Source organism: Triturus cristatus, chromosome 7, assembly GCF_964204655.1.
Source record: "Triturus cristatus chromosome 7, aTriCri1.1, whole genome shotgun sequence".
NCBI classification, from domain to species: domain Eukaryota; kingdom Metazoa; phylum Chordata; class Amphibia; order Caudata; family Salamandridae; genus Triturus; species Triturus cristatus.
The window spans coordinates 556,152,985-556,172,838 of NC_140590.1; the positions used below are offsets into that span (position 1 = coordinate 556,152,985).

The 19,854-nt window shown below is 48.8% G+C and overlaps 1 protein-coding gene across 5 annotated transcripts in view; it reads left to right on the top strand.

Annotated features, from left to right (window-relative positions):
* GGA3 (golgi associated, gamma adaptin ear containing, ARF binding protein 3) overlaps positions 1–19,854 on the top strand; it is a 730,897-nt gene that overhangs the window by 337,178 nt on the left and 373,865 nt on the right. The gene's annotated exons all lie outside the window — the stretch shown is intronic.

Here is a 19,854-nt window from a genome sequence, read left to right on the forward strand (position 1 = left end):
TAGGACCTCTTTCTCTTCGTGAATGTAAAAAAAAAGACATCTGTTTAAGAGGAGGTAGTGGTTTACAGTTCCACTGCGTCTTTTTAACCTAAAAAAACAAAACCTGAGAAACTTTTCTTTTTAAACACAGTGCCTGGGGAATGAGCTACATAAAAATATTTTAAAAAAGATTGCTTTATTAAAATGCAATCATAGACGTGGTTGTCTGCTTCCCCAGCAGGCCACCATCGCTGTATGGTAGATCAAATTCTTACCCACTATGAATCTGTAACTTGTAAACCCACCTATTAGTACATAGTTCAGTTTACAAATTACTACACTGGTCACAAAAATAATGGTTGCGAATTGTACGTACATCTGGCCCTGAGTAAGTTATTCATATGCATACTTGATCTGAGCATGTGGCCATATGAATAACACAAAAGCTCTGATAATTTTTTAATTGGATACGCAATAGGGACTTGGCAAGGATCACATTAAAGGGGCATTAAGTATTTATTCACATAGTCACCTGAGGAGAGAGGTAGGACCCGTCATAGTGACGACAAGTTGGTTTGAAGAATGCGGGCCATCGACAGGGCTTGGACTGTCCTATGTGGCAATCAGTCAGTGATCAAAGGGCTGTTGGATAGATCAGTGTGTTTGCCAGTTTTTAAGCTGTTTTAGGGGCTGTTTTGTGGTCTGCTGGGCCAGCTTTTATTGTTGATTTCTTTGATAGACAAAACAATTAACTGCAGCAAGCTCAAATCAATACAGTCTTGCATACTTTGCAAAACACTTAGACAGTGTGTCTTTACAAGTTCAAAACTGACCCAATTGACAAATATGGGCCACGTGTTAGCTATCTAATTAACTAAAAAGGGACCACTTTTACTTTGGTGCCAGAGCCTATTTTCTGTCCCATTCCTACCTTGACCGTCTACACATGAAAGGTAAAGGGAACTAGTCAGGTGCCCTGTAAAGCTGAACAAATTACGTGTTCAGACAGTCACTTGAGGGAAACAAGGAAGGTCTGCTGAAGTGATTGTGAAAGGAGCTTAAGAATGTGGGTTACCTTCCCATGTGAGTGGTTGAGAGCAAAAGGGCTAGTGGAGTGCTAGTGAAAGAGGCACAAGGGATATGAGTGATTTGATTTGGTATCTTAGAAGGAGGCACAACAAATGTTGTTTGGTTTCCATCAAAGGCAAACTATGCAGTTAGTTGCATCACATGAGATGATGGAAAAGGGATCTGGTAAGGTGATCAAGAGGGAGGTGCAAGGGATTTGGTCAGAAGTATGCGAAAGAGGCTCCAGGAATAAAGGTCTGGAAGCCTGCCCCAGTCGTGCTGGATGTCTACTGCAGTCTTGTTGGAAGTTCTGCTGATACTGGAGACACAATTTACTCAGAAGTTGTGGACTCTTCCACCTTCCTTCACTTTGTGAGGTGCAGGGCTTTGCACCAGGTTCTTTGCCACTGCAGTTGAGCACACAAGAGTCAACCTGGTACCAACAGCCCATTTCTTCATGACACTGCCCCCAGCAGGTGAACTTCTATAACAGGGTACAGGATTCTGTGTTGGACAGGTCGAATTATTTATGTTCTTTTGGTCATGCACCGCTGGAGGACATGCTGAACCCCTACCAGCGTCTGGTTAATTCAACTGAAAGATTCACCACCTTGCTGTCCTCCATTCTTCCTTCAGATGCCTTGCTTGTCTGAATGCAGGGTGGAAGATGGAGGACTCCACAGATAGTCTGCCAAATGTCCCACTGCTGTACCCCCTGATTCCTGTGCCATGACCACATTCCCTGGAGCAGCTGCCACAGTCTACGGTGCAGCTTCTGAGGTCGGAGGGTTATTCTTTGTCCCACTTTTTGCATGACTCATCACCATCAGTTCTGAGCCAGATACTGGCACTGAATTCATTCCTGGTTGTCCCTGGAACCACCTGCCACATCTTTCATCCCAATATATATATTTTTTCAATTTGTTTATTAGTTTCAACCAAGGTAATGTTAACAAGCTCCACATTCCATTACCATAGATCAATACCAAACCAACCCCTCCAGCCCACCCCACCCCCCCTTTAGGCAGAAGAAGCCAAGATCTAGTACATTGACAGAGTAGAAACAATCCACTGTTATACATAGGCAGAGTTTTCTAATGAGGTCACAATTGGAAACAGCCGATGAAGACCCCTCGAGCGGGCACAGTAAAAACCATTCACCGTGGATGACGAGGGAATCAAAGTTATAGCAAGTCAGCAAGTATATGAGGGCACGCAATGCATATATACAGAGTTACTGCAAGTCCAGCCTTGTCAAAAAGTACGCGGTGAGCGGAGCCCAAAAGTCTCTGGGACGAGAGGTTTCAGGTAACTCTTCATCATAAGCCAATTATTGAGTTTTACAATACAACCGCTCACGCAGCCATTTTTTGATTGTCGGAGTATGTTTTGCACCCCAACATTGCGCCACAGCCCTCTTGGCAAATAAGGTAGATACAGCAACTATGCGTCTATTACATGGCTTTAGGCATTTCATATAACCCAAGAGACATACCTCAGGTACACATTGCACAGGTTCCAATACAATATCAGTAAGTAGTTTCGTCAATTCCGACCAGAAGGCAAACACACCCACATATTGCCATGCCACATGCAAAAAATCTGCATCTGCCATTCCACACCTCACAAAGTTAGCGATGTCACGCAAACTGTATCGATGCAGTTGCACAGGAGTATAAAATAATTGATGCAAAAATTTGAAATGAATCATTCTGAGGTTACAATTAGCCGTGAGACGACTTGTCAGAGTGCAGCACGCTGTCCACACTTCGGGTGTAAGAGCGGCCCCCAAGGCCATCTGCCAGCGAACGCAGGAGGGGTGATCGCTTTGTTCCCGTTCTCGTAAGGACGCGTTATAGAGTTTAGTGATTAGCTTATGACACTTTTCACCCGTCAGCATCACTTGCAATGCTCGCAGAGTAGTGGGTTCTGCAGGATAGTCTGGGTATACAGTTATAACGGCTTGTCGCACTCGGATATAGGTAAGCTAAACATAAAACCGCGATCAGCACCCCTCTGTGCTTCCTGCAATGTTTTAAAATATCCACCCGAGTACAGGTCCCCCAACGTCGAGATACCCACCTTGGCCAGCTCGTGCCGAGCCTGTGTCTCGCTCGCCGCGGAGATATCGGGATGCAATAACAATGGCAGCGATGAAGCATACACATAGGGCAACCTAGCTCGCTCAGCCAGCATCCGCCAAGCCCATGCCGTACAGTGGCCAGGGTTGATCTCCGTCTGCGGACCACCCGAGCCTCCGATAAAGTTACCGCATTGGAAGGACCGCATCTAATTCTATTGCCACGTGTGGTTGAAATTTCTGTGGAAAGTGCCAATAGTGCGCAAACTGTGCTTGGGCACAGAGGTAATATAATCTAAAGTCGGGGGCCTCAAACCCTCCCCGTTCAAAGGGCTGCGCCAAGAGATCCCAACTGCACCGTGGCTTCTTACCTCCCCACACAAATGTTATCTATGTGGATTGAAGAGTGCGGAAGAACGCTTTGTTCAGCTTAATAGGGATATTGACAAAGTAGCAAAGCAATTTAGGAAGAAAGGCCATTTTAACGGCCGCTATTCTATCAGCCAAGGAGAGGGGCAGACATGTCCAGCGCTCAACCTGGTCCACGATACGCGTTACTGTCCGACCATAGTTTTCCGATATCACGATCTCTGGATCCCTATGTATCCAGACCCCCAGGTATTTAACAGGGTCCAACGACCAGGTAAGTGGATACTCCAGGTCAATCTTTTTAGTGTGCGCCGTCAACGGAAACACTACTGACTTTGACCAATTCATTCCGAGACCTGAAAAGAGTTCGAATTTCACATACCCCCGGAGCAACTCCGGTAGATAGATCGCCGGTTCTCGCACATATAACAACATATCGTCCGCATATAGAGAGACGATCAGCGGTCTTTGACGGAATCTCAAAGCAGTAGCCCCATGCAAATTCCGGAGCTTACAGGCTAGGGGTTCAAGTGCAAGTGAGAACAGCATAGGTGATAGTGGGCAGCCCTGCCGTGTTCCACTCTCAATGGGAATTGGGCACGACACTCAACCATTCACCCATACCCAGGCTACCGGTTGTTCGTACAGAACCCTAATCCATTTTTAAAAAAAGGGAGGAAACCCCATCCGTAGCAAAACCTTAAACATGTATGGCCATTGCAGTGAGTCAAAAGCTTTCACTGCATCTAGCAGCACCGCTACTGCTTGAAATTCGGGATCAAAATAATGCAGAGTGGAAAAGAGAGTGCGGAGATTGTGCGTCGTATACCGTGCAGTGACAAACCCAGACTGGTCAGGCAGCACCAAGAAGGGAATAAGTGGCTGCAGCCTAGTGGCAATCATTTTGGCGAGAATCTTCGCATCTATGTTGATAATAGATAGAGGTCTGTAGGAGTCACACTGATCTGGAGGTTTATCTGGCTTTAAAAGCTTCACCAGTAACGCCTCCTTGAGTGACGGCGGCAGTTCCCCCTTCTCATATGCCTCTGCATATGCCTCGAATAAATGAGGAGCAAGTTCCGACACGTACGTCTTATAGAATTCGCTAGGGAGACCATCCATACCTGCTGCTTTACAAGTTGGCAGTGACATTATGGCCATTTTAACGTCCTCCTCATCAAACGGCTGCACCAAGTATTCTCGATGGGAATCGGAAAGCCAGCCGAGTGCAACTTCATCTAGATACTCGCCAATTTCTTCAGGTGACAAGGTCCCTTTTGCTGCATACAGTTGGGTGTAAAATTGTGCAACGATAGCACTAATCTCAGGAGTTAAATCATGTGCAGCCCCGTTTGTGTCCCGCATTTCCGTTACGTACGCCTGGGAACGCGGCGCCGCCAGTTTTTGTGCTGAGCCCTCCCTCACCATAATAGCGGGCCGTCTTCCGGCGAGAGCAGTGAAGTAACTCCTGATCCACTGTCCTATTATACTCTGTTACAAGTGTACGGATATCCGCTAGTTTCGCAGAGGAGGGGTGGATCTCGTACTCCCGCTCAAGGGCTGCAACCTCGGATGCTAGCTTTTTAATGCGACGCCGGATATCCCGTAGCACTCTTGCCTGTGCTCCTATAAAGACACCCCTGATGGTGACTTTAAAAGCCTCCCACAGCAGTCCTGCACTTTCCACTGAGCCCTCATTTTCCCGAAAAAAACTCCTGATTGCCTCTGCTACCGTTTGTTTGAAAACTGGGTCTATTAATTGAGTAGGTTGTAACCTCCAAGTGAAGGGCGGCCTCTCGCAGGTGGGGATCTGCATAGTAAGGAGCACTGGAGAGTGATCCAACAGCGTACGCGCCTCATGCTTCACCTCTATAACCCAGGAACAGGCCTCCTCAGATACAAGCCAGAAGTCTATACGGGACCAGGAAGTATGGACAGATGAGACAAACGTACTTTCCCGGACCGCAGGGTTGCGAAGTTGCCATATATCGCGCAAATTACCAGCGTCACATATTCCCAACAATACTTCCGACACGCCTGTTTTTGTCTCACCTCACTACTTCCCTGTCTATCTAGAGTCAGGTCAAGGCAAATATTAAAATCACCCCCCAAATGATCACAGCAGGGGGAAAGGCAGAAATCCTGCGCCACACATCTGAATAAAAAAATGGGTCATCTGAATTTGGCCATACACATTCACCAATAATACAGTCATACCTCCCAGTCTCCCATGCAAAAGCGCCACTCGCCCCTGCTCATCACTCTCCATCCTAAGCGCAGTGAATGGGACACCCTTTTTGACGAGAATAAGCACCCCTCTAGAATAGGAAGAGTAGGATGACTCAACCTTAGTGGCAGCCCATCGAGTACCCACCTTATTTACCAATTCAGTAGTGAGACGAGTCTCTTGCAAAAGAGCCACATGCAATCCCATACGATCCAGTTATGCAAACACCAATCTGATCTTTTTCGGTGTATTGAGTCCCCTCACATTCCAGGTGAGGAACTTGACATTACTATTCATAGTGATACCTCATCTTCCATAGCAAACAAATCCTCTATACCCCAGTATTCACTCTGCCCTCTATAGAAATCCGCGAATGAACAGGCCGCAGCATATACAAAAAACCCACAAGATAGTTCTGCCACAACTTCACTGAGGTCCCCCCCCCCCCCCTACCCACTTCAGCACCCCCAACTCGCCAAAGCCATCCCATTTCCCTAGAGCCCATCCCCAACTCTGAACAGAAAGACAGCATAACTATCGGGGTACACCAAGCAGGGGCGCTTGAGAACTCTAGCCTCCCAACAGAAGGGAGGTGGCTGAGCAGGTCCATCACTATGCCTGAACCCAAGCCTATACTCAGCTGCGTAGTTACATAGGCAGGTAAATATACTTGTGCTAACTAGAATCATCCACCCAGGCAATTAAAAGTCAATCGTTACTCAGTGCTGAACTAATAGAGTTTAATAACAAAAGGGAACATACCCTCTCAGTCATACAGTGCTGGCATCCAATAGTACATATTCCTTCCCTCTATTCAATCATGTGCCTCAGCCACAGCCTGCGACTCACGCCATTGTCACTATTCATAGTGATACCTCATCTTCCATAGTAAACAAATCCTCCATACCCCAGTATTCACTCTGCCCTCTATAGAAATCCGCGAATGAACAGGCCGCAGCATATACAAAAAACCCACAAGATAGTTCTGCCACAACTTCACTGAGGTCCCCCCCCCCCCCAACCCCTACCCACTTCAACACCCCCAACTCGCCAAAGCCATCCCATTTCCCTAGAGCCGATCCCCAACTCTGAACAGAAAGACAGCATAACTATCGGGGTACACCCATCAGGGGCGCTTGAGAACTTCTAGCCTCCCAACAGAAGGGAGGTGGCTGAGCAGGTCCATCACTATGCCTGAACCCAAGCCTATACTCAGCTGCATAGTTACATAGGCAGGTAAATATACTTGTGCTAACTAGAATCATCCACCCAGGCAATTAAAAGTCAATCGTTACTCAGTGCTGAACTAATAGAGTTTAATAACAAAAGGGAACATACCCTCTCAGTCATACAGTGCTGGCATCCAATAGTACATATTCCTTCCCTCCATTCAATCATGTGCCTCAGCCACAGCCTGCGACTCACGCCATTGTCTTTTTAGTTTTTTAGCATACTCTAGTGCGGCCTTGGGGTTTGTTAAAATCTTGCAATCATTGTCTAGGCCAACCTTCAAGCGCGCAGGATAGAGCATGGCATATGGGACTCCTTCAGATCTTAAACATTTCTTTACAGCTCCAAACTCTCTGCGGGCCGCCTGCACCGCCACAGTAAAGTCCGGAAAAAATGAGTGCGTATTACCCTGATACTCAATTGTACCCTTGACTCTTGCCATGCGTAGTATAGCATCCCGGTCCCTATAGTTAAGCACTCTGGCAATAATGGGGCGAGGTGGGGGGCTGGGTATTGGACGAGCCGCAAGAGACCTATGAGCACGTTCAATAATGAACATCGAAGACAGGTGTTCAGTGCCAAAAATGTCCGTGATCAACTGTTCAACGAATGCCTCCATCCTCCCCACATCCGTGGACTCCGGCAGCCCCGTGATTTGAATGTTGTTTCGCCGAGAGCGTGCCTCCAAATCCTCATTCTTTGCTTGAATGAGGGAGAAGACTTTTTCCATATTTAAAGTCTTCCCTTGAATATCACTCAACCCATCCTCTGCGGCCGAAACCCATTGCTCAACTTCCCCCATGCGTGCGCTATGTTTCTCAAGTTGAGACGACATGTGGTCCAATCGGTAGTTCACCGCTGCCATGGTCCCTTCAATAGCCTGGAGACTACGCTGCATGGCAATAAGAATGGTCTCCAAAGTGGATTGCCCCGCGTTCTGAGCGTCAGCCTCGGAATCAGAAGCCGCCTTCTGAGAAGGCTTGGGGGTTTTTCGCGCTTCGAATGTGAGGCGTGGTTGAGATTTGTCAGCCCAACCCATTGTAATAGTCCATTTAGGCACCGCGGCACCCCAGAGGACACCAGTCAACCCACAGGAAACTGTCCGCAGACCCCTACGCAAGGAGCCACCTCTTCAAGCAGCAGCAGAGCCCCGCACTCCACCCAGTGGGAGCCCCACAGCGAGGACCTTCCCAGCTTCAAGAAACTGTTTGTAGGAACAGGCCCAGGGACCCCAGCAGCAGAAGGCACCACACCTCCTCAGCCTGCCTGCACCGAAGTCCGCAGCAACAGCACACAGGCCACACGCCCAGTTGGTCTAGCGTTAGCAAGAAGAAACACAGGGGGGAGTTGCGCAGTGCTCAACAGGTTATGATGTATATGCCGAGATACAGCACTGAAGGCTGCCCTGCACCCGAACCAATGCAGCTAAGATTGCCCCATCAGCTGCTGATTCATCAATCTGTCCCTCATGCACCCAGGAGCACTGCTGTCAAAGTAGTAGGCCTCAATCCCTGCCGGCAGGTGACCTCAGGTAGCAGGTGTGCAATCCGCTTAGTAATGGGGCCAAAAACTCCCTACTGCCTGTGCTTCCAATTCGGCCAGTACTCAGGATCTCTCTGCCCGCCTGGAGATCTTAACTCCACCGCAGAGCCCAACACTCCTCAACAGTGGTCCACACACCCCAGCCCCGGGCAGCAGCTCCCAGGCCGCAGCCCGCGCCCGGCCCGCACCTACCTCTGCAAGCGCAGGCCTACCACGGGCTGCGTCCCCACTCACCGCCACCCAAGTCGGGGCGCAGACACCGTCTTCCGGCGCCGCCGTCCGCTCTGCAGCTGCCCCGGACAGTGAATCTTCCAAAGCTGCGAGCAGCACAGCGCCCGCAGCGGTTTCACAGGGCCGGTGATATGTCGCGGCCGCTCGAGACGCCACACCGCAGGGCCGCGTCAATGGCGTCTGGCATTCAGGCCCCGCCAGCACTCCTCTCTACGCCGGAGCCCAGCTGATGCAGGTCTGGCGGCAGCGTCTCTAGTCGGATGTGCCTCAACTCCTCGCCACATTAACTCCGTCTCCAGCACAGAGCCAGCCGTCCAACGTCGACTCCAATCAAGCAGCGGCCACCAATCCATCCAGTAAGAGCCAGGCGGTGAGTAGCACCTCTTTAGTCAGTGGGATGGCTGGTATCACAGGTAGATATTAGTCGGATTGTGGCTCAGCCAGGCCGAGTCTCACTCAGGTGCGGCCATTTTTGCCATCCGCCTTCTAGCGCCCCCCCTTTCATCCCAATATGTCCCAACTAGGAGAGCAAGATACCACTAGTACACCATCATTAGCGATTATGAGAGCCTATACCCAGCTAGATACTACTAAATGGTCATAGTCAAGGTATTATAGGCCTATTGGAAAATAATGAACCCCACACCACAGTAAGTGTCTCCTATAGTGTGGGGAGCATTTCTTTTTTTTTTTTTTACTGTTTACCTTCTGGATGAGCAGCAGAAAAAAAAACATAACACCATCCACTTTAAATCTAACTGGCGGTGTTATGTGTAAACCTCTCAAGGCCTGTACTCAGTTGGAGGAGTATGTCAGCAACAGAGTCAGAGTAGGCTCCATTGCTGACATACTTAAGGTCTGCCCACCTGTAAATCAGGCGAGTGGACTGAGAGTTTGGCACAGAGGTTACTCCGTTGCATTTGTAATGGAGTACCACCTCCCCCAAACTCTAAATTAGGCCCAAAGTGTCTGACGACTTATTGTTAGAAGATCTTCCATGTGGGTGGACTCTTCTGCAGCAGACCAATTCCAGTATCTGCATGGGCAGCTACAGTCTACATCTCTGCAGAAGTTCATCTGCTGTGACTCAAATGCTGTGTCTAGAAAGAGTATTGTTTCTTGCTCAGCATGGGCAGGGAGGCAGAGTAACATAAACTGATGATGTCCACCCACCTCATTGAAATACTGCCTGGACTGTCCATTTGGTGGTCATCATAGTTCTAGTCCTTGGGTCTGAACCCAGAGGCCCTGGATAAAGTTATCATTCTCCCATTCAGTGAAATCAAAGTATTCGATCCCAATATGGGCTATACAAGACTGCCACCATTATATCCAAATTGCCGAGTGCCATCCAAGTATGAACATTAGAACATCCTTCTATTTTCCAGCTGGGGAAAAACATTCCAGTCTTAGAAGGCCCCAGGTGTCCTTTTGAACCAAATCTCTAGCTGCATTCTGCACCATCTAAAGCATCTCTGTTTCATACAGGTGAAAGGTGAAAAGTATAAGCTACTAAGGGAAAAACAATCCTGGCTTCCTCTGCTTCAACTGAGGCCAAGTAGTCCCAGTGGCCTCTTCATACACCAGCCTTCCTTTTAGGTGCTTATCCGGAAGTCCTCTCCACCCCATGATGGGAGGACATATGCTCCACTAAAACTACTGGGCCCAAATTACCAAACATGCATGGATCCTCTCAGTAGTAAAGAAGGCCTATGCTCCATAGTTTTTCTTTTTTAACCAGAGTATTTCAAAATTTATGTTTTTATCATGCATGGCAGAGACATTAAACTACAACATATTTGTTCAGTACAGAAGTAACAACCAATTATCTGATTGCAAGGTGGAAAGCAATGCATCTAGGCAAATGCTGATGAGAACACTGGGGTTTCACAAACTTAGTAAAGAATGTGGATAACAAATCGACATTTGACAATCTGAAAGGCACACTAGACCATCAAATGAGTGAGTGTGTGGAATGCACAGCTTGCCCTCACAATCATCTATAAGCTTGCAAGGGCTGCATGGTTGCAATAAGTTCAGTTCTGGCAACAATCCAAAGTATGTAAGTATGGTGTGGTGACAAGTATAACCCGCTTGGCTAGTGTTTCTGCACCACACTATATGTGGCACAAAGTGGTCTTTTGTCTGATTTAGCCTCTGCCTCTCTCATGTACCCTCCCCAATTTACTGGTTGTGGGGATCTCTTGTTAACGCAGCTGTATTTTGTCAGTGCATCAATCTCAGCGTACATTTCCTTCCATAGGTGTCTATACCAGCTCCCTAGTGGAGGGGCCAAGGAGGACTTCCAAGGCATGGCTATGCGCCCTTTGGCGAGTATTAAGACAAAATCGAAAAATCTGTTTATATTCTTGGTACATTTTGTACATTTCATCAGTCCAAACTAGTAGTGTGTTGCCACCGCGGGGACCTGCCTACCCACAATATCTAATACATGTGCAATCACTGCCTCCCTGAGCCCTATTATAATCGGTCATAATCACACCATATAGTAAAAGTTGACTTCCACACTGATCCACCTCGAGCAAGTGTGGTTTGCTCCTGGGAACATGCAACCTAGGTGCTGGGTAGTCAAGTAGAAGGTAGAAGTGGTGTAGATAGTTGAATTGCAAATATTTTAGGTTTGTATTGAGTGAGATACTCTTAACTGTGAGTAAGCATTGCGCACATTGGGCTTCAGTCAATTCTTGTCCAACATTGGTCTTCCATTGTACTTTCAGTCCAGGGAAGCGTGGACCTCTGCTTTGTTGTAGTCCACTGCAAAGGCATTTCACTGCACTTCTGGCCTTTCCATTTGTGAGTAGAGTCTGCAGGGAGAAGGATGTTAGAGGTGCATAACGAGTCTCGTCAGATAAAGCAGATGCATTAGTGCAAAGTATAGGAGGAAATCCCAGGGGGCAACCCCGTGGCATCCATCAAATCCTCAGATGTCTTGAGCATCCTGCCCATAAACAAGTCCCCCCATGTGAGCAGGCCAGCTTCTATCCTGGGGCGTGTTTTGTATCAGGATCTTAAGTCCTGCAGCAAGATATCGCCCATTGCTGGAGTATACGGGCCAATCCACACCTGGGGTGACTACCCATCTTCTAGCACCATTTAGCCACTTGCATTTGTGCATTCCCTTTGTTGTTGGGTACTGCCAAATTCAACCTCAGTAAGCACTCCAATATATTTCTTGCTTATGTATCAGGAAACCAATTTCCTAGTTCTACACTCAAACCTAACCAGTATGCCGGACACTGGAGCTGGGCAGCAATAGAGTAATGTTCATTATTGGGTGCCCACAGTCCACCCTATGCCAGGGAAGCATACAATTTACAGATGGCTGTTTTGTGCATACCTGTGCCCCAGATCAGTACTCTTAATTGGGATTGTAACTCCCTGAAAAAGCTTTTGCTAAGTACAACAAGGATAGGCGAGAAGAAATATAGCAAAGGGGGAGTACTAGCACATTAGCAATCTCTGTCTGCCTCATGGGCAATAGCATTAGTCCACACCAGAAGAGGGTGAGGTACTCTTGGCAGTCAATGCCTGGCCTAAATTACTAGCTATAAAGTTGCCCTCTGTATGATATATATGGCCCCTAAGTACCTAATGGTGTCAAATTGCTAGGGAAGAGGGGTGGTGGGCAATGTCAAGGGTTGTGGTTCGGGTAACAGCGTGAAGGTTAATAGACAAGATTTGTCCCAGTTGATCTGAAGGTTGGACACCCTGCCAAACTTCTCAAGTATGGTAATCAAGAGGCGTATATTGTTTCTGTGCTCACAGAGATAGATCAGGGCATCATCAGCATATAAGTGCCACAATGAGCCATCTCCCGTCCACCTGTACTCCCCAGTCCTGGCCCTTAGCGAGTAATGCGCACACCAAGGGCTCCATGGCAAGGGCAAATATGAAGTGAGATAAATGGCATCCCTGGTGGGTACCTAGCTCTGTCTGTACGAGTTCCGATACCATTTTACTCATTTTTGCTCTTGCTGTCACAGCGGAGTAAATTAGTTTTACCCAAGTAAAGTTCACTGGTCCTAGCCGAACCTATGGAGTGCTGTAAGAAGATAGCCTTACCCCAGGGAATCAGTCTATATACAATGATGCCATGCATTGGCAGGTTCTGCAAGAGCTCACGCAATCCATAAACATGAATAGGCAATGTAAATTTAGGAGAATTTTTCTTACCTGAATCATTTTGGTCAGGGTCAACTAGTATTTGCCCTAAAGGAACCAGTTGATTAGCCAGTATTTCCCCAGGATCTTATAATCCATGTTCAGTGGAAATAATGGACGATATTACCCCACCAGCAATGGGTCCCTGCCAGGCTTAGGAAGGATCATGAGTACTGCCTCCCTCATGGTGTACGGAAGCTGCCCACCAGCTTACACGGTGTCGTACACCAACAATCCGGTCCCAATTGTTGGCCTAATAAGGCATACAATTCTACAGAACACGCGTCTGTACCAGGGGTCTAAAACATCACCATTTGATGTATAACTAAATGTACCTCTTCCACGGCCAGAGAGGCATCGATCTCCATGCGTTGGAGCGGGGTCATTTTTGATAAGTATTGGTTGCCTAGATACCCCTCATTATAAAGGGTATCCAAACCCTCTGAGGCTGCATAAATCAAGCTATACTACGTCTCAAATGTTCAATTGATCCCTGCTTGGGTATTTACTATCTCTCCCTGTGGGCTGTGTATAGCCTCTATTGGGGTTCTTGGGGCATCAGACCACATCAGTGAGGCGAACAGCCGCTCTGCTTTATCTTCCCCCATATGTTGCCTGACTACCTGCAATCCAGGGCATAAAGTGTATCTAGGGCTGACTTGTGATCAAGTTTCGTTTCTGATAAATGGGTGATGGCAGTATGGCAAAATACGCAGCTTATTTCTAACCTATGTGTCTTGTTTTCTAACACCATCAGTTCTCTGCAAAGCACCTTTCTGCTCCATTAGACTGATTAAACGCATAGCTTTCTCAGGACCACTCTGAAGACTTCCCACCTGAGGAGTAAATCCGAAGTTGTACCTAATAACTGTCCACATCATCCACCAACGATAAATGGAACACTGTGTCATGGAGCCCCTCTTTAGGGGATGCCGCCGAGATATGGTCTTACATTAGCCATCAGTCCCTCCCCGTTCTACAAAGTGGCTGCTACAATTACTATACACCATAACAGGAACATCCTCATGCAAACATCAGACCATAACCTAAGTCTTCTGGACAACATCTTTCCGCACATAAAAGAGAAGGTGGTAAGTTCCCATCCCACCTTACCAACAAATCATTCACCTAGCTCTCTGCCCGACTCCCTACCAGACCCCCCCAACCTTCCTACAGGCACCCTCACCCCCCATCACTTCTCCACATCAACCCAAATACTCCTCTTCTGACCTTCTAGATAAGTCACCCCTCCCCACTCCCATCTCCATCCCCAGCAACTCCATTACAAATTCTGCCACAATCATTCCCCACAACCTTGCATCCAATCAGACAGCGAGCCCACCCTCTCCCTTTAGCCTCATTACGAATCTCACCATCACTACCTCCCTCTCCATACCCAGTAACGGCATCACAAACTACTCCAATCATCCCCTTCGCCCCCTCATCGGGTCAGCCCGCGTTCACACCCTCTCCCTCCTCCCTCACCCTGAATCTCACCACCCCTACTCCCCCTTCCCTCCCCAATTACACCAATACAAATTCTGCTCCTATTGCCCTCCGCACCCTCACATCCGATCAGACAGCGTTCACACTCCCTCCCCCTCGCAATAAGAATCTCAATGTCCCTCCTCTTGCAGCACACATCATTACCCCCTCACGACCACCCTCCACCCCCCTACTTACAACGGATTACCACACAGAAAAACTACCATACAACGGCCCAGATCACCTCTCGCCCCAGGACCCCACACAAGGAACAACATTTCCTCACCTAACCACAGTCCAGGCTATTAATACGATAACCCTGACTCCTAACAACAGACTCAATGAGATATTACTATCTCTACAACAAGTCAAAGAAGACATCCAAACTCTACATGACCTGATCATTCAACAACCCAAGCCACACGCAAAATGCTTTCATCAGCACCATCCTAGCACCCCGATACAAAAAATCCCTAGATGGAAAACAGTTCCTCACCCCAACGCCTCATCCCGGCCGATCAGAATAAAAAACCCTCTTTCATTGAAAGATCTAACTCCCATACTACACTCTTACGAGCTCCTGACTCCTCCCTCTAATCCTGCCTACCCAGACAACACACAGATACTCTCCTCAATACAATCCATCCCTCCCAATGCATCTAGAGCTAATAGACACATCCACAGAGGTATTGTTGAAAACAACCTCATGAGAGTACCCATCTCACTCGACCTCAACACTACTCCTACCATGGCCCGGTTAAAATGTATCCTACTAAACTGTAGATCGGCCGCATGTCACGCAGACCTCATTCTAGCTAACAAACCTGACCTCATAATCTTAACCGAAACCTGGCTAAATGAATCATCCACGCCCATCCTAGACATACTAGTTCCCCCAAACTACCACATCACAAGACTAGATAGAATTGATCGGCCAGGTGGTAGTATTGCCTGCATACATCGGAACAACCTCTCTGTGAACCGCTCCAACTCTCCGGTTCTCTCTTCGTGTGAATACCTATATCTGTACATCACAACAATAACAAGCCAATATGCTAACTGTATTCTTTTTACCATCCACCAGGAAACAACCTTACCTTCATTGAACACGTAATGGACATTAATGCCACAAATGTCGGTCAACAGAACATTCAGATATTCCTGGGGGACTTCAACCTCCACTGGAATGACCCAGACGACCCGGAGGTCAATAGCCTTAAACTTTCCTATTCTGTCCAACCCACGAGAACAAAAATCTTGAAGAGGAACCTAAAAAACATCAATCCTGTCTCACTAGCAAACGCGAGTCCTATCCTAATGCCCCCACCTGATGGTCTAAATGAAGTTCATGACCTGACAAATCATTATTTTGACTCAATGAGCACGGTATTAGACAAGCTAGCTCCCCTACAATTGAAAAGAGTCACCACAAAAGATTCAAAGCCCTGGTATGATGGTAGGCTAAATGAAGACAGAAGATCACTAAGAGCAATTGAACGACAATGGAGAGCAGCACCATCCCCTAACCGCCTCAAATTACTAAAAAGCACAAGAAACTCATATTTCAGAAAAATTAGACGATCAAAAGCGGACTTCATCAGTAAACAATTCAATCAAGCCAAGAATCGCCCCGAAAGATTATCAGAAATAATCAAATCTCAATCGAAGGGTGTCTACCACTCCCCCAAGTTAATCCAGAAACACACCCCAATTGTCAGGAATTTGCTTCCTTTTTCACAACGAAAACAGAAAACATAAAGATAGACCTACTTAACGATCCTTTATCACATACCGACCCAAACAGGATTTCCTCACTGGCCCCGCTTAGCCCTTTCGCAAAACCTGACGACAAAAACAACGCCTCCTGGGCCTCCTTCTACCTCTACAGCGAAAAAAAATATCCTAAAAACGCTCACAGCTTTGAATCCCTCTAATCACTTCACAGACCCGCTCCCAGCATCCCACTCAAAGGACTTCCTTCCATTGTTAGTACCTCTATGAACTAGGATTATAAACACCTCTCTTCAGCAAGGAACCATCCCAGACATCCTCAAAGCAGGTCAGGTATCACCCATCTTTAAAAAAACATCGGCAAATCCGATCTGAATAACTATCGCCCAATATCCAACATCCTTACCTTGGCCAAACTATCAGAAAAATGTGTCCACATGCAGCTTATCAACCACATTGACCACTACAACTTACTCGATTAATTCCAATCAGGTTTTTGAACAGGGCACAGTACCGAATCAGCCATGACCCACACAATAGATGATGCATTAAAAATATTGGACCAAGCGCGCAACCAAGATGGCCGCATAGGCTTAAGGCTCTCGAGGGCCTCCGCAACCTCCCACGTCTATCCTGACTAAATCCTGCTAAATTTGACGGGCTTTTGCTGATGCATTCGCGCTGAGGTGCCACCCGTTTTCCGAATTCTGATCGGATGCCGGGAACCCGAATGGTTGCCCTCCGAAGTTTGCGGCCTGCTGGTGCCTAGGTCCCGGTCTCGAGTTGGTGAGGTGCCCGGGTACGAAGTGAACAACAGCGGCATGCAGAGCTTGACGTGCCCCGCACTTTCACTTTCGTTTTCAAGTCTGCTGTTTGAGATCGGCTGAGGGACCCTGGTGTTTCAGAGGAGCGCGGACAACGGAGTCCCTGGCGCTGGCGGGTGCCAACCTTGGTGGCCTCCGGACGATGGCGGCGAGACTCGAAGGGGACAAGTCGAAATCTAAGTCAACCCGGAGGGGATCCTATGCTCAGGCCAACAACATGGACCGTTACGCGCAGCTAAAGGGATCCCCCGCTGGCCTGCATAAATCGCCTGAGCGGTCTAAAGAGCTAGCGGGCCCAGCGTTGGAATTTACCCTGCAGGACGTTATGGGCGCCATTGAGGAGATGAAGGCCGCTGTGGGTCAGCGATTTGATACCCGGGCACATAAGTTGGACGCGGTACTGATCGATGTGAATTTGGTCAGGGCAGACCTGTCCAAAACCAACGAGCGGGTCGATTCCTTGTCACAAGCGGCGTCGAGCCTAACTGTGGACGTGGCCGCCCTGCAGACGGAGGTCCGTAGGTTGCGGCTTGCCAGTGACCAGACTGATCATCGACTTGAGGATTCGGCAAGCAGGGCTAGACGGAACAATGTCCGTATCATCGGAGTGCCGGAAAGATCGGAGGAATCTGCTGCTGATCTTTTTGTGGAGGATCTGGTGATCAACCGTCTCGCGCCCAAGGGATTGAGCAAGTTCTTTGCGGTGGAGCGGGCCCACAGGATTCCGGGTGGTGCGCCCAAAGTGGGTGCTCCCCCGCGGCCTATAATCGCCCGACTTTTTAACTTTCGGGATAGAGATGCCATCCTTCAGGCGTCGCGGGTGGCTGGGCCGCTGAAGTTTGAGAACTCCAATGTTAGCTTTTATCCGGACTTCACGCAAGCGGTCCAGAAACAGCGGCTGGGATTTTTGGGTGTCAAGCGGCGCCTGAGGGACATGGAGCTGAAATACGCGATGTTATTCCCGGCGAGGTTGCGGGTTGAGTTCCAGGGTCGTTCCCACTTTTTTGACCGACCGGAGGCGGCTGGTGACTGGTTGGATGCCCTACCGCGGGGACAGGATCGAGACGATCGGGCGGAGGAGAGCGGACGGGATGTGGTGGAGCAGGACTAGAACTTGGTTCCTGGCGATGGACTAGATTGACTATTTATTGCACCTTGGCTCAATTACACTCTAATCCGGCACATCATGCCCTTCAAATGTCTGGGGGTTGTGGGGAGCTTTTTGGGGTCCTTTCCTCCTTCTGGGGTTCTTTTGTGGTATATGTTAGGGCGACAGGCACACTGCAAGTTGGGGGGGCTGTTCGGGCTCAAGCAGGGGTGCAGGGTGGGGGGAGTTGTGGTTTTGGGTTTGTGGGGGAGGGGGGTTGTTGGGGATGGTTGTTGTTTTTTCGTTTCGCAGGGCAATGTGAAGTTGTTTGCTGATTTCTCCGGGTTGTGCTCTCCGGGATGTGGGTATCATGTGCGGGAGTGGGATGGGGGATAGGGGATTGCGAATCCTTTCGTGGAATGTGAATGGTCTGGGGGACAGGATCAAGCGCGGGGTGGTGTTACAGTTCTTGAAGCGGCTCTCGCCCGACATCGTTTTCCTGCAGGAGACACATTTGGTTGGGAACTCCTTCCAGGCCCTAAATAGGAGGGGCTATCGCCTTGCCGCTCACTCTGGTTTCACTTCTGGCTCTAGGGGAGTGGGCATCTTGGTTAGGACCTCCCTCCCATTGGCAGTGGACGAGGTGCTTCACGATGATAGGGGGCGATATGTGGCGCTGGTGGGGAGATGGGAGGGCAGAACCATTTCACTGGTGGCTGTGTATGTGCCCCCGGGGTTGCAGATGACTACATTTGCTGACTTGGGGCGTTTGGTCCTGGGGCTCCCTGGGGGGGTTTTGGTGTTGGGTGGAGACTTTAATGCCGTGGTCTCTGGATTGGAGGACCGTCACCCCCCCAGGGATCTCCCTAGGGCTCAGGCCTGGTTGGGTAGTTTTTTGGACACTTTGGGACTGGTAGATTGCTGGAGAATGATGCACCCGGGACAAGCGCAGTATACCTTTCACTCGGGGGCCCATGGGAGTCTCTCGAGACTCGACTATATGCTCATGCCGGCGACCCAAGCAGGGATGATTGGGGAGGTGCGTCATGTAGTCAGAGGTATTTCTGACCATTCCCCTATATGGTTGCAATTGAGGGTTGACCCTGGCACAGAGGGAAGAGTGGCACCTATTGGCCCCTGGTATCTTCGTAACCCTAAGATCCGCGCGGAGTTGGTCAAGTCCACTGATCACTACTTCACTGATAATGTGGGGTCGGTGTCGTCGGCCGTCTCCCTATGGGAGGCTTATAAAGTGGTGGTCAGGGGGCAGGCCTTGTCCCTTATCTCCCATACTAAGAGGTGCGAGAGAGCTGAGGTGGTTCGCCTGGAGGTTGAAATAGCTGAAATGGAGGAGGACTTGGAGCGTGGAGTTACTGATGAGAAATTGCATGTTCTCAGCCTCAAACAGTCAGATTATAGAGCGCTAGTCACGGAAGCTGCTAAAGGGATGTATAGAGAGCAGCAATGGCGTCTGTATGACGTGGGGGATAAGGCCGGAAAGTTGATTGCTTGGTTGGATAAGAAGGAGAGAGCGAGCAGGGTGGTGCCCGTTGTGGAGAGAATGGATGGAGTGCGTGTGACTGACCCTGTGGAGATTGTTGACTGCTTCGCGGATCACTTCCGCGGGGTATACTCTCCGGTTTCCGTGCGTTCGGAGGAGGATTCTCATCTGTTGCTTAGAGACATCGCACTGCCAACCTTATCGGAGGCGGATGCAACATTGATGGAGGCGAAGTTGTCGTCAGATGAGATTGCTTTGGCCATTCGCTCGATCGCGTCTGGTAAGGCGGTGGGTCCTAATGGTCTTCCCATTGAACTA